This window comes from Amblyomma americanum, chromosome 7 (assembly GCF_052857255.1).
Source record: "Amblyomma americanum isolate KBUSLIRL-KWMA chromosome 7, ASM5285725v1, whole genome shotgun sequence".
Taxonomy (NCBI): domain Eukaryota; kingdom Metazoa; phylum Arthropoda; class Arachnida; order Ixodida; family Ixodidae; genus Amblyomma; species Amblyomma americanum.
The window spans coordinates 138,623,898-138,636,046 of NC_135503.1; positions in this window are offsets into that span (position 1 = coordinate 138,623,898).

Genomic DNA, 12,149 nt, shown 5'->3' on the forward strand with positions numbered 1-12,149 from the left:
GGCCTAAGTGGCCACCTTCTGCACGTTATTGCTATCGGTTCTTTGTCCTGCAGTTTTCTAAAGCGTTCCAGTAGCGCTCTTTCCTTCTTCAGACTTCTGCAGTTCCAGTGCCACAGCACGTTTTTATTTGCCTTCTTTACCGGATTGGGTTGCTTTTCCCCTGCCATGATTTTAACTCCTGTTTCCCTCTTCACCCAGGACCCCCCTGGTCACTAGATTCTGCAGTGTTTCCATTTCGTTACTTAATGTCCCCAGCCTGGCGCAGGCTGCGTGCATTTGTTCCCTTATATTTTTGATCACGCGTTCTATTGCTGTTTCCATGTTCTGAAGCTTTCCTTCAAGGGAGGTCCCCTTAGTCATTACTGAATCTATGTCGCTGCCCTTTCTGTTTTGTTGGAATGGTCTGGCTGGATTGACTGCTGCCTCTGCCACGCCCTCGATGCCTTCTGGATGGTCAGCTGTTGCCTTAGTCGCAGAAGCACCCTGAGAGGCCTGTACGTTTGACGCGAATTTTAGGTTTTCAACTTCCATAGTGAGGGTTGTGATTAGGTTTCTAAGTGAGTCATTGTCTTTCTAGCTGTATGACTCTGAATTTCAGCCTGGATTTCATTTGACGCGAACCTCACCCCCTTGGATTCTTCCTGGCTCTAGTTCCCCTATGGGTTTATGGGGTCCCTGGATCCGGCCCCCCTTCCTTGCGCCCCAGGCGGGACTCCGCGGACTCCTACTCCGCCGGTTCTGTTGCCGTTAGGTAGACACGCTCCTACTGCATACGCCGCTCCGCCTGACCAGGCACCCCAGCTCGATCTAGCCCTGGGTTCCCGGGGTCTGAGGTCGTTGGTCCCGGAACCGGGACCGGTTCGGGACTGGGAGCGGTTTCTAGATCGGGACCCTGACTGGGTCCGCCCGTTCCCTTGGCTGCCTCGGTCCGTGCTGCTTTTCTGCTCTGGATGGCTCCTGGTTTTGGGCCTCCCGGGTTAATGGCTTGAGTTGTTTGCCGTTCCTGCTTGCTGCTGCGCTTCAAATCTTTCCCACATTTTCCTCTTGGTGATTTAGAGGAATCCGATAGACGCTCCTACATTACTACATTCCAGAGCGTGCGGCTTGCCACACAGTTGGCATTTGAGGCTTTGGCATTGGTGACTCTTTACCGGATGGACTTCACCGAAGTCGCGCGACATTTGACCACAGTGGTGTTTCGACTAACGTCCGATCTGCGGCCCATTTGTCCGCAGGCATAACAAACCTCGTATTTTTTGGCGGCGTAAGAATCCGCGCATGTCCATTCCCCATATTCGTATCCACATTGGCAGCCTCCACTCTTAGAAGATTACTAGAATCATGCTTCCTTTGCCAGCCCTAAGGACACCCAGGATTGCTGGATTCTTCTTGTACATCCTTATAACGGCTTAAGTTCTTTGTTTTTCCAGGATCGACGCCGTGTATGATTCCTTTCTCGCACTCTTCTGGCGTTGCCAAGTACGCTCGCACTTCGACGGCCGTGTGTAAGATCAGTGGCCAGGTGGCTAAATTCCCAAGTATTTCTTCACGTGTTATTCAGTGAGGTTTGCGATAAGTATCGACTGTTGCTCCATGTTCTGTATGAACGAGTCCTCAGCTGTGATTATGACCACGAGCCCAGCGGGACGGGCTGTGACGAAGGCCAGATTCAACTTTCCGATTTTTTTTTTGCAAAATGGCACCCACGCCACCTTTCGGTCTTAAAATATTCTTTCGGGAGTCTTCTGGGAGTTTCCTCGATAGCTTCTCAACAGAGCGCTCCGCGAGCTTCCTGACAAGCGGCTTGTATCTGTGCCGCTCCAGGTTTAACTCCCTGGTCGGTTCTACAGGTACGTTGTTTCGTTTTTTCCTCAGCTCGTATCAGGCACCGTAGCTCAACTCTTCCTCGGTAGCATTTCTGCCGGTAATCTCCTCGGTAATCATTGCTGACCGCAGGAGTTAAACGCGCCTGGGAGCGCGCGCTTCTGCGTCTGTTCCGGCGGCGCGGTAATGACGGCTGCTGCGGCGCAACACGTGGTCAGTTATTCAGATTGGCCTAAATGTCCGAAAAGTAGGCCCACCTCTGATATAATCGGTCCACAGGTAGTCCTCGGTGTGCTCTGATATGCTGGTCTTTTCGCATTTGGATGGCAGCCCAAACTGTCCGTGGTCGGATTGGAGCATAGTTAGCGGACGCACGTCCTGCCCGCTCAGAAGCCAAGGAGCGTCCTGGATTTGCAGCCGCTTCGAATGGGGTTGACTTCATTCGAAGCCCTCGTGTGAAGTGCAAGCAGCATGATGTGTAATAACGGTGCCTGCAAACAATGCGAAGCACGTTCCCTCTCCCCGCGTTTTTGTGTCGGCGTAAGAAAGAAACGCCAGGCTAAAAATTGAATGCAAACTGCATATCTCCTTTGAAATCAGGCATACAACATACAGCTCAAATACGTTTCACTGGTCTCTGGTTTCGCGTGTGTGAATTTTCAAGTGAAGTCGCAAAGGGTAATTGAGTGCCGTTTTACAGCTTCGCAGTCCAAACCCCTTCACAGCGTGGATTGGAGCCACATTTCTTTCCCGATAGCTCTGGATGAAAAGCCCCAATACCCGAATGGTGGATACTTCGTGTATGAGTTGGCCAGTAGCAGTAATGCAGATGGAAGGATGGCCGTGGATGCCGACTTGACCTCGGTTGACCAGCAGCTCGGATTTCTGAGGGGAGCACGAGAGGTCAGCTCCAAGTAGATGGTGCTAAATTGCACCCACCGCTGGTTAAAGTACGCATTCAACCTCAGCATCGTTGCTTGCTGAAGCCCAGAGGGTGATGTCTGCGTATAAGGTATGGAATGGCCGGGGGCTAGCGTCTAATTTAGAAGGTACCGTGGGCAAGGCGACATTGGGAAGAAAAGGGGAGAACGTATCCTTGGGGGGGGGGGGGGGTGCCATTACTATTGAGGGTTATATGGTCTGAGAGGAGAGAGCCAAAGCTAAGTTCGGCTCTGCGACCAGAGAGGAAAGTGGGTGTATACTCTCGTAGGTACCGTGGCCAGGACTTAGTAGGGAGAGGTTAGCGAGAATAGCTCCGTGCGAGACGCTGTCAAATGCTTTAGTAAAATCAAGCCCTAGAATAGCCTTTGTGCCCGCTCTGATAGAGGGGCGCAGTATCTAGAGATAGAGGCGGCGCATAATGTCTTGCAATTTGAGTGGACGCCAATAATGGTGCGACGCAGGAGATGGCTATCTTCAACGTAATTATTAAGACGGTTTAGAATGACGTTCTGATCAGTTTCCCAGCCCAGGAAATGAGGGAGATGGGGCGCAGGTGTTCGAGAGCTAGTCGTTTGCCTGGCTTATTAATAATTGGATTTTGGGCGGGAAAGGAAATGGCGCAGTATCTGTCTATATATCGTTGGATAAGGGAGGGAGTGAAAGAAGAAAGGAAGAGAGAGGTGCCGTAGTGGAGGGCTCCGGAATAATTTCGACCACCTGGGGATCTTTAACGTGCACAGACATCGCACAGTACACGGGCGCCTTAGCGTTTTTCCTCCATAAAAACGCAGCCGCCGCGTTTGTCTGGCTTCGGTATGAAAATCACACGTGCCAGTTACGCGTCTTCCTTTCCTCAAAATCATCAGTGTCTAGAGTGTTGGCAACGCTAACGCCAATGAACTCGAAGAACGCCGACGGTCTATAGCTTCAGTGCCGCGTTTCTGCTACAACTTTGTGAATGCCAACGTACGCAGCGCGCATCTGTCACTACCGCCACGTAGCTTAGAGCGCGACTGAGGTGTCCACTGTCCCATGGGGCTAGCTGTGCGCCTTTTCTTTGCTTTCGAAGAAAATTTGATTTTTTTGAATTTGGTTTTGAAGAAAGGAAATGATGCAGTAACTGTCTCACGTATATCAGTGAACACCCGTACCGGTTTAAAGCAAAGGAAATGGCGTAGTAGCTGTCTCACAATATATCGGTGGACACTCGAACCGCACCGTAATGGGTTTGACCTCTGGCTCACTTGTTCAAAACCGTAAGCACCGCGAAAGTGTGTTACCAGGTAGCTTTAGCTTGAAAGCAGCCACGAGATCGCTACTCTGGGGAGAAACGCTTGGCTCGGCACACACGGGCTTTAGACTCGACAAGACCATGGGGCGCGCGCCCTCCGAACGGTGAATTCCGGAGCGTTCGTTGTGAATTCGTTGTGCACCGCGCAGGCTCAACTTGCGCTGGAGCATCATTCGGGACGATTTTAGTGCTGTAGCACTGCTAGCCGCACTTTACGGATTTCATGCATACGCATATGCGTCCCTGAAGTCTCGCAACTTTCGGCACGCTCACGGTGAAGAGAAAAATTAAAGGGTTTTGAGGAAAGTAGTTGCCGTAGCAGCTATCTCACTTCTCGCTGACCCCTCATGCGCGCTTTGAGGAAAGGGGAAAAAGTTGGGGTGAAATGAGAAACAGGAGTCGAAGTGAAGGGAAAAAATTTAAAATTGGTTTTTGGCGTAAGGAAATGGTGCAGTAAATACTTAACATATCTCGGTGGATACCCAAATCACGTCGTAAGGGAAGAGATAAAAGGGTGATTGAAAGAAGATAGTAAGAAAGAGGTGCCGTAGTGGAGGTCTCCGAATAATTTCGACCACCTGGGGATCTTTAACGTGCACCGATATTGCATACCACATGGGGGCCTTTTGCGTTTCGCTTCCATCGAAACGCGGCCGCCGCAGTCGGGTTCGAGCACGGGTAGACGAGTGCCTTAAAGGGACACTGAGGAGAACTCTATCATTTTTTTTTTGTTAGCAGAATCTGATACTTCGGCATTTGAAGGCTTTGTTGCCGCTTGTCCGGCCGCGAAAGATGCATTTACTTCAAAGAAATTTGGATTCGAAGTTGAGAAAGTTTTTCCCGCCGCTCTGATTCAAACTCGAGAACTCTTATGACGACACGGAGAACTCTTATGACATCACAGAACGGAGTGACGTGATACGTGACGTAAACGCAGACTCCGTGATTTCTGACGGCTAGCGGTGCGGTGCGCAACCTTCCTTTGCCAGCCTCAGAGATTCGTGGCATCGATGAAGTAAGGAAAATTCCTCCAAGGTGGCGCCTCTTGTCCTAGGAAGTCATCACGCTTGTACTTGCGAGATTGGCCTGTGGCGGCGACACCTGTATTTTGGTTCTTGCTATTTTCTACATTACAAGAGCTTTGTTTTCAGTAAGAGTGGCGTTTTTGTGATCAGGAGCTGCTATTCTATCGATACAAGCCAACTTCAATTTCTGCTCAGTGTCCCTTTAACCACCGAGCGGCCGCGGCGGGTACGAAAAGGAGGGCTTCGGAGGGCTTCGGGGGAATTTCGACAACCGGGGGTAGCGGTACACGGGAGAGAGGAGGAGCACCACTGCGTCATGGATTACACAAACGTCGCCATATATGACGTCACAGGCAGCGCAGCCAATCAGAGCGCTGGTTCAAGCAGGTGACGTCACAGGCTGTTTGGCCGCAGCTGCTTCTCTCGGGGTAAGGGGAATCCGAAAGCAACCGAAGCATCATTTCGCCTCGCTTCCTTCGCATTCGCAGCTAGGCGTGTTTGACCACTTTCTGCCGTGGTGCTGCTGCAGACGCGTCTTTCTGTCGCGTTCGATACGAACGCCTGCTCGGACGCCTCGTCTCGGCGGCGCCCGTATAGCGTACGCCGGCTCGGGCGCAAGTGGGCAGTATGGCGGGGCGTTCCGGATTGTCTCCAGAACTTCGTCATGCAAACGAAGTGAACAACAGGCAGGTCGAGGGCTCCTGAATGGTATTCCGCGCTTAGTAACTATAAACAGTCTGGTAATTATTCGTTCATATTGTCTTGCTGCTGCTTATGCCGCGCTTGCGAACACTCGCTGTTGCACTAAGTGTCGGTTTTCGATGCAGGCAACGCAGCACAAGGCAGAGCGGCCATCCGGTGTGCCTGCATACGGTGTGCCTGCATCCGAGCGACGTGCTCCTGCTTCGATCATGTCACGGAGATTAGCGTGGTTCATCACACATCACCGGCGGCTCATGTGAGTGTCTCCAAGCATTGTATCTAGTTTCAGGGATGACGTACGTCACATGTATTTGATTGTTTTGACCACTCTGGGAGGGCGGCGAGGATAGACCACTTTTGTCGCGTGAGCCCAAGTTCAAGTTAGCGCAATATATACTTAGCAATTATAACAAGCCAAGCTTGACCGGTTTGCACCTAGGTATCAAGGCGCGTGCTCAGGAGACGCAGGCATTTATTGACTTATTCCCAGTAAATTCTCTGTACTTGTCAGCGAATGTTGATTCAGCTGCCATCCAACTGCGAGCAAACGCTGTCCGACTGCTCCGTTGAAGGGGGACACACACTAGTGCCTACTTGGACCGGCACTGCCGCGACTTTATGTGGGAGCAGTGTGTTCAAGGTGCAGCGAAGCAGAACGTGGTCGAGCGTCTCTGAAGCGTCTTCGTTCGCACATTCCGTAAAGCGGCCGTGGGGCACTCGTCTCCCTTCGCACCAAACGCTCACTGATCGTGTAGATGCGCTCGCTGCACCCGGTGTGTGCATCCGGGTGTTAACCAGGAGCCGGACTGTCGTGTGGTCGGTTTTATCCAACCAGTTGGCTTCGGGTCGAGCGTTTTCCCGGTGCGTACGGGTGTTAACCAGAATGCAGCTCCGCACAAGTGTTTGCAAGTCGACTCCAGCGCGAGCCGCTGTTAGCTGGGCGGCTGCTGGCGTGCAGCAGTGGCGGATCCGTCGGCGCGTTTGTTTGTGTGTATCGCACAGTGACCGGGCAGCTACTGCGTGCCATTCATTCTCTTATAAGGCGCGCATAGCAGCGCAGAAGCGCCATTGTGGGTCTGTAGGCGGCTTCTTCGAGCGGCTAGAGAGTCGCACAGCCCGGCACACCTAGCTGGTGTTGGTGGTGCCAGTGACGTCAACATGCGGAGGCCCAGTTGAAAGCTGACGACTACGGCCGTTGCAGATACCAGGTAAGCGATTTACTGATGCTTGACGAGGGTCATGCTTATAGTGATATATTCTCATGAGAGTGACAGGCTCAAACGTGACACAGGTCTTATGGAATGTTTAACAGCACAAACACCGGCAGTACGCTCCCTGTTATTGGTGCCAACGTCCTTGATGTAATGGGCGTTGTAGCTCAGTCAGGGACAACACTGCTGCTCCGGATTAGATAACGTAAACAAATCAGCCTTTTCATATCCGCCGCAGTGCTTATTCTGCCGTAATATAACCCGCTGCGAAGATGTCATCGTCGCAACAGTCCAGCTTGGTTGCGCAACAAGAATCGAGAGAGAAGTTTGCTCCATCCCTTGTGCTGTCGGTGGCCTACGCTCATATTTCAAGTGCTTCAACATCGGAAACGTTGCAGCGATACTGACTAGACTGCTTAAAGCATAAATTCGGTTGGCGTGTTGCGTGCGAGCTGCGTTTCGCGTGGACAGGATGGGCGTTCTTGTACGTACGCTACTGCGGCCTGCGTTCACCCCCCCCCCCCCCCCCCCCCTCCGATTGTTGTATAGACGATCGGTCGAGAATGCCCACAGCTGGCTATGGTAAACACTTGGCACGATACCATGAACAGCACATAATGTTGCTCTATTGGGTGCCGCGAACCGGTTCAGAGCAGCACCATGAAATGCTTACTTACACCGCGAAGGCTGCGGTATAATATTCGGCGGTTCTGTTAGAATTCGAGCGCGGTTGGCATTTGGGTGGCACCGTAAACGAGAAACTATAGGCGGTTTTTATGTTTTAAGTAACCTTGATGACTGATGATAACAGTCAAGTCCCGAAGGGCTTCCGCCTTTTGAGCGTCCTGTGTATTTCGTGCTGCGTAGGAATTCGTTCCAGTGCAGACGCGGCAGCGCTGGAGGCCGTTTCCTCTGGCGCGTTCGTCATACGCTTTAGAGGCCAGACATGCTGCTGCTGGCTCCCTGAATGCGTCTGAACGCTTCCACGGTACAATGCCAAAGCCTGCAATTTGGAAGAATGGGGAAAGCAGCACCTGTGTGAAGATCGCAGACTGCGGTGCGGAGGGCTGTAACGTAGGAATGTCTTCCAGCGTGTCTCGTTTGACAACGGTCGTGCTCAGTAGCGTATGGTTGTTTTCTTCAGTTCTCGAGCAGAAACGTCCGAAAACTGACGGGAACATTTAATTCCGCTTTCCTGCTATGAATGCGACAGCATTAATGGCTCACTGTCGCAATACTAGTGCGTTTATTAAATAGCACTCTGTTGCTGTCCTGTTTTTTTTTTTTGCGTTTCTTAGCTTTCGTTTGCCACCGCACCGGACGCTATTCGGAAGTGTGTGGTATGAAGCCACGAACTCGCGGTTATGGTTTCGTTTCTTGCAGCGCTTCTGAGAGGTACGTGACACACGTCTCATCTAATGCACATATCTCATAGTTTCAGTTTCGTAATGTTTAGTGGTAGATCCGACAAATTTGTTGCTTTCCGTGATGACAATGTCGTCGTCCGAAGGATACACGTCCTCTCACCATATTCCTTCTATTCCCATTGGTGACGGTGCTGGGTTATTGGACATGAGCGTGGGTTTGTGGTCGGTAAAGTAGCATCACAGAACTGCTTTAGTTACCACTGATTCTGCATGTTTAAAATGGTTGGAAAGACAATTTTCTCATGAGCATTTTTATTCATATTTGAGAGCAGTACGCTAAACCTTTCATTTTTAGGGCGCCCGGTTACTGAGCTGGAGTACCCGGGTTGGAACCCAACCGCGGCGGCCGCGTTTCGTTGGAGCCGAAGCGCAGAGAGGCGCCCGTGCGCTGTTCGATGTCAGTGCATGTTACAGATCCCCAGGTGTTTGAATTTATTCCGCTGGACTCCACTTCGCAGCTCTCTTTTTTTTCACTCCAACCTTCCTCCCTTCTCGTACAGCGTGTTCGGGTGTCCACCGAGATGTGAGACTATTACTGCACCATTTGCTTACCTCAAAAACCCCATTTCAGTTTGTTAGGCAGTAATCACGCGCGCAACCTGCACACATTTCTTACTGTGTAAATATCTTGTAGATGTTACCTCTCCCCCTATCTTCTCTTCCGGTCCCCTCACCTATTTCATTTAATTTCTCCATTCTGCCTGCTATTGTTTCCGCTGGCCCAGCTCAGGTGCTTCAATATCTTTGGCAGATGCCGGGGCTAGCAAAAATCTTTTCCTTCCGTTTTATTATTTTCATAAAAGCACTTACTGCCTGTTAGGGCGCTCGCCTACTGAGTCGGAAGTTCCCGTGTCCGATCCCGGCCGCGGCGGGAGCTTTTCAATGGAAGCGAAACGCAAAGGCGCCCTTCTACTAAAAGCCGTCGATTACTGCACCTTTCTTTTTTTTCAAGCCCTCCTCTACCCTGTTCCTCACGGCGCGGTTCTGGTGTCACCGAGATATGTCTTTTTTTTCCTTTCCTCAAAAACGAATTTTTCAGTTTTTTCCCGTGTGCTGTGCCTTGTGAGTGGACGATAAAGATCCCCAGGTGGTCGAAATTATTCCGGAGGCCTCCACTACGGCACGTCTTTCTCTCATTGTTCTTTCACACCCGTCTTCCTCCCTTTCCTTACAGCGGGGTTCGGGTGTCCACCGAAATGTGAGAATTACTGCGCCATTTCCTTTCCTTAAAAACCGAAACCAAACCAAACTATTATTTTTAATAAAACCACTACCACCACCACCAAACCAGTTTCATTAAAAAGCCCCCAACGGTGGTCGCGTTTGACCACTGGCAACTTTAACGTGCGCTGTAATCGCACAGTACACGGGTGCCTTTGCGTTTTGCCTGCATCGAAACACGTCCGCTGCGGCCGGGCCGAAATTATTACGCAGGCCTCCACTTCGCGCCTCTTTCTCCTTTTTAAAAGCGAGAGCTTTTACTATAGTAGGAACGATTTCGCCGTCCCCTCACCTTTGACTGAACGTCGTAGCTGCTCCGCTGCCATAGCAAAGCATCACGTGACTTCGCCGCGCCGCATAGCCGACTTTTCGTCGCTGCGCGGGGCTCCACAGCCAGCCTGTATACCTAGGCGACTCCTCAGGTTTCTAATTTTACATTATCTTCGTAAGCGCTTCCGCCCTCTTTTGTCGCCGTTCCTTGTTATAGGTAGGATGCATGTTTTTGGGAAGAGGGGGTACGAGTATGTTTTCGCAGCATTTTAGGGGAATATTTGTTTTGTCGCTCGCACCCCTGCCTGACCGCAGCCCCACACAACCCATGATGGTTCTGCCCGTGTTCGGCTCAGTCGTTCTAGCTGCGCCATATGCGCTGCTTACTCCAATTCAGCTAGATTATTATGCACCCCCATTTCGAGGAAATAACAACGGCGACGTTGAAGAGGCCATAACCCCGCTTGCAAAAAGTTGTGTTGCCACCACTCTTTCAGAAAGAGGTCGCTGGAGAAGCCCTTGCAGTAGCTTGGCGTTAGGTTTAGCGGTTTCGCTCTCGATATCATTTGGCGCCACCACACTTGGGTTAATCTACGAATCCATTTGTTGCCTTGTTGGAAATTTCTTGCTGTAATTTAATCGACTGCTCTCCTAAACCTTGCAAAATCATTTTGTATCATTTCGTTGCGAAATATTTATCTTCTTTTTTAATATAAAAACTTTTTTTCCTTTCCTGTCCATGCTCTACATAAACTGGCGCCCACTTGAGCTCCATTTTTCTTGGAGCGAAAGTTTCACTGAGCTGCAAGTGAGTCAAAGGTCGTCAGACCCCTTACGGCGCGGTTCAGCTGTCCTCCGATATATGTGAGACAGTTAATACGCCATTTCATTTCCTAAAAACCGGTTCGGGTGTCCGGTGATATATGTGAGACAGCTACAGGGCCATTTCCGTTCTTCAGTACAATTTTACATAAAAAAATTGTGGCTCCAATCGACGCTGTGAAGGTGGTTGGATAGCGAAGCTATGCTATTTGAAATCAATATTTCGCCTTTCGTTTTTGTGCTTACATCCACAGGAAAACGCAACTGTAAGCTTTACTGGCAAACACACGCGGGGAAAAGGGCGTGCTTCGCTTTCTTTGCCGGCGCCGTTATCATACATTATGCGGATTGCACTTCATGCCGCCGCGGTGGCTGTGTTATGGCACTCGGCTGCTCATCCGAAAGACGCGGGTACAATCCCGGCCGCGGCGGTGGAACTTCGATGGAGGCGAAAGTCTAGAGGCCCGTGTGCTGTGCGATGTCAGTGCACGTTAAAAATCCCCAGGTGGTCGGAATTATTCCGGAGACCTCCACTACATTTAGCTCTCACCTTTGTCCCGTCCCTTGCATCGCGGTTCCTGTGTCCACTGACATATGTGAGACAGTTACTGCGCCATTTCCTTTCCACAAGTCCAATTTTCATTGCATTTTTCGGAATCTTTAAGGTGCACTGACCTCGCACAGCACACGGGCGCCTTTGCGTTTCGCCTCCATCGAAACGCTGACCGGAGTACACGGAATCGAACCCGACCGCGGCGGAGACGAGAGATGATAGAGCCTTGGGGAGTGCCTTTGTTGGGTGTCTGCTCTGTGCCAGAGCGGACATCTCCCATGCCAATCGTGCCCGTGCGGTTGCTGAGAAAGTTTTTGATGTAGTTGAAGGTCTTGGGTCTGCAATCGAGGGCGTTGAGTTCTTTCAAGATGGCGTCGTGAGAAACGTTGTCAAAAGCGCCTTTCAGATCAAGTGCCATAATTAGGTGCTCGCCGCCTCTCGGGATGTTACTGAGTACTCCTTCCTTGAGGAGGAGGAAAGCGTCTTGCGTAGCAAGACCTTCCCTGAAGCCCATCATAGTGGGTGGAAAGAGGTTGTGGTCCTCTATGTAGTTTTGGAGGCGGGTCTGGATAACGCGCTCGTATAGTTTGCCCAGGCAAGAGGTGAGGGAGATGGGTCGTAATGCTTCCAGGCTTGGTGGTTTGCCTGGTTTTGGGATAGTAACGATTTCGGAGTGTTTCCACTCTGCAGGGAGTTCTCCCGCCTCCCATAGGGTGTCATTTATGTAGGTAGTGAGGACCTCGATCTGCGACTTGCCCAGGTTTCGAATCATCCCATTTGTGACCTTGTCCGCGCCAGCTGCCGTGTTGCGTGTGGCAGATCGAGCCGCGGCATCGCAAAAGGAACGCCTCCTCACCGCCA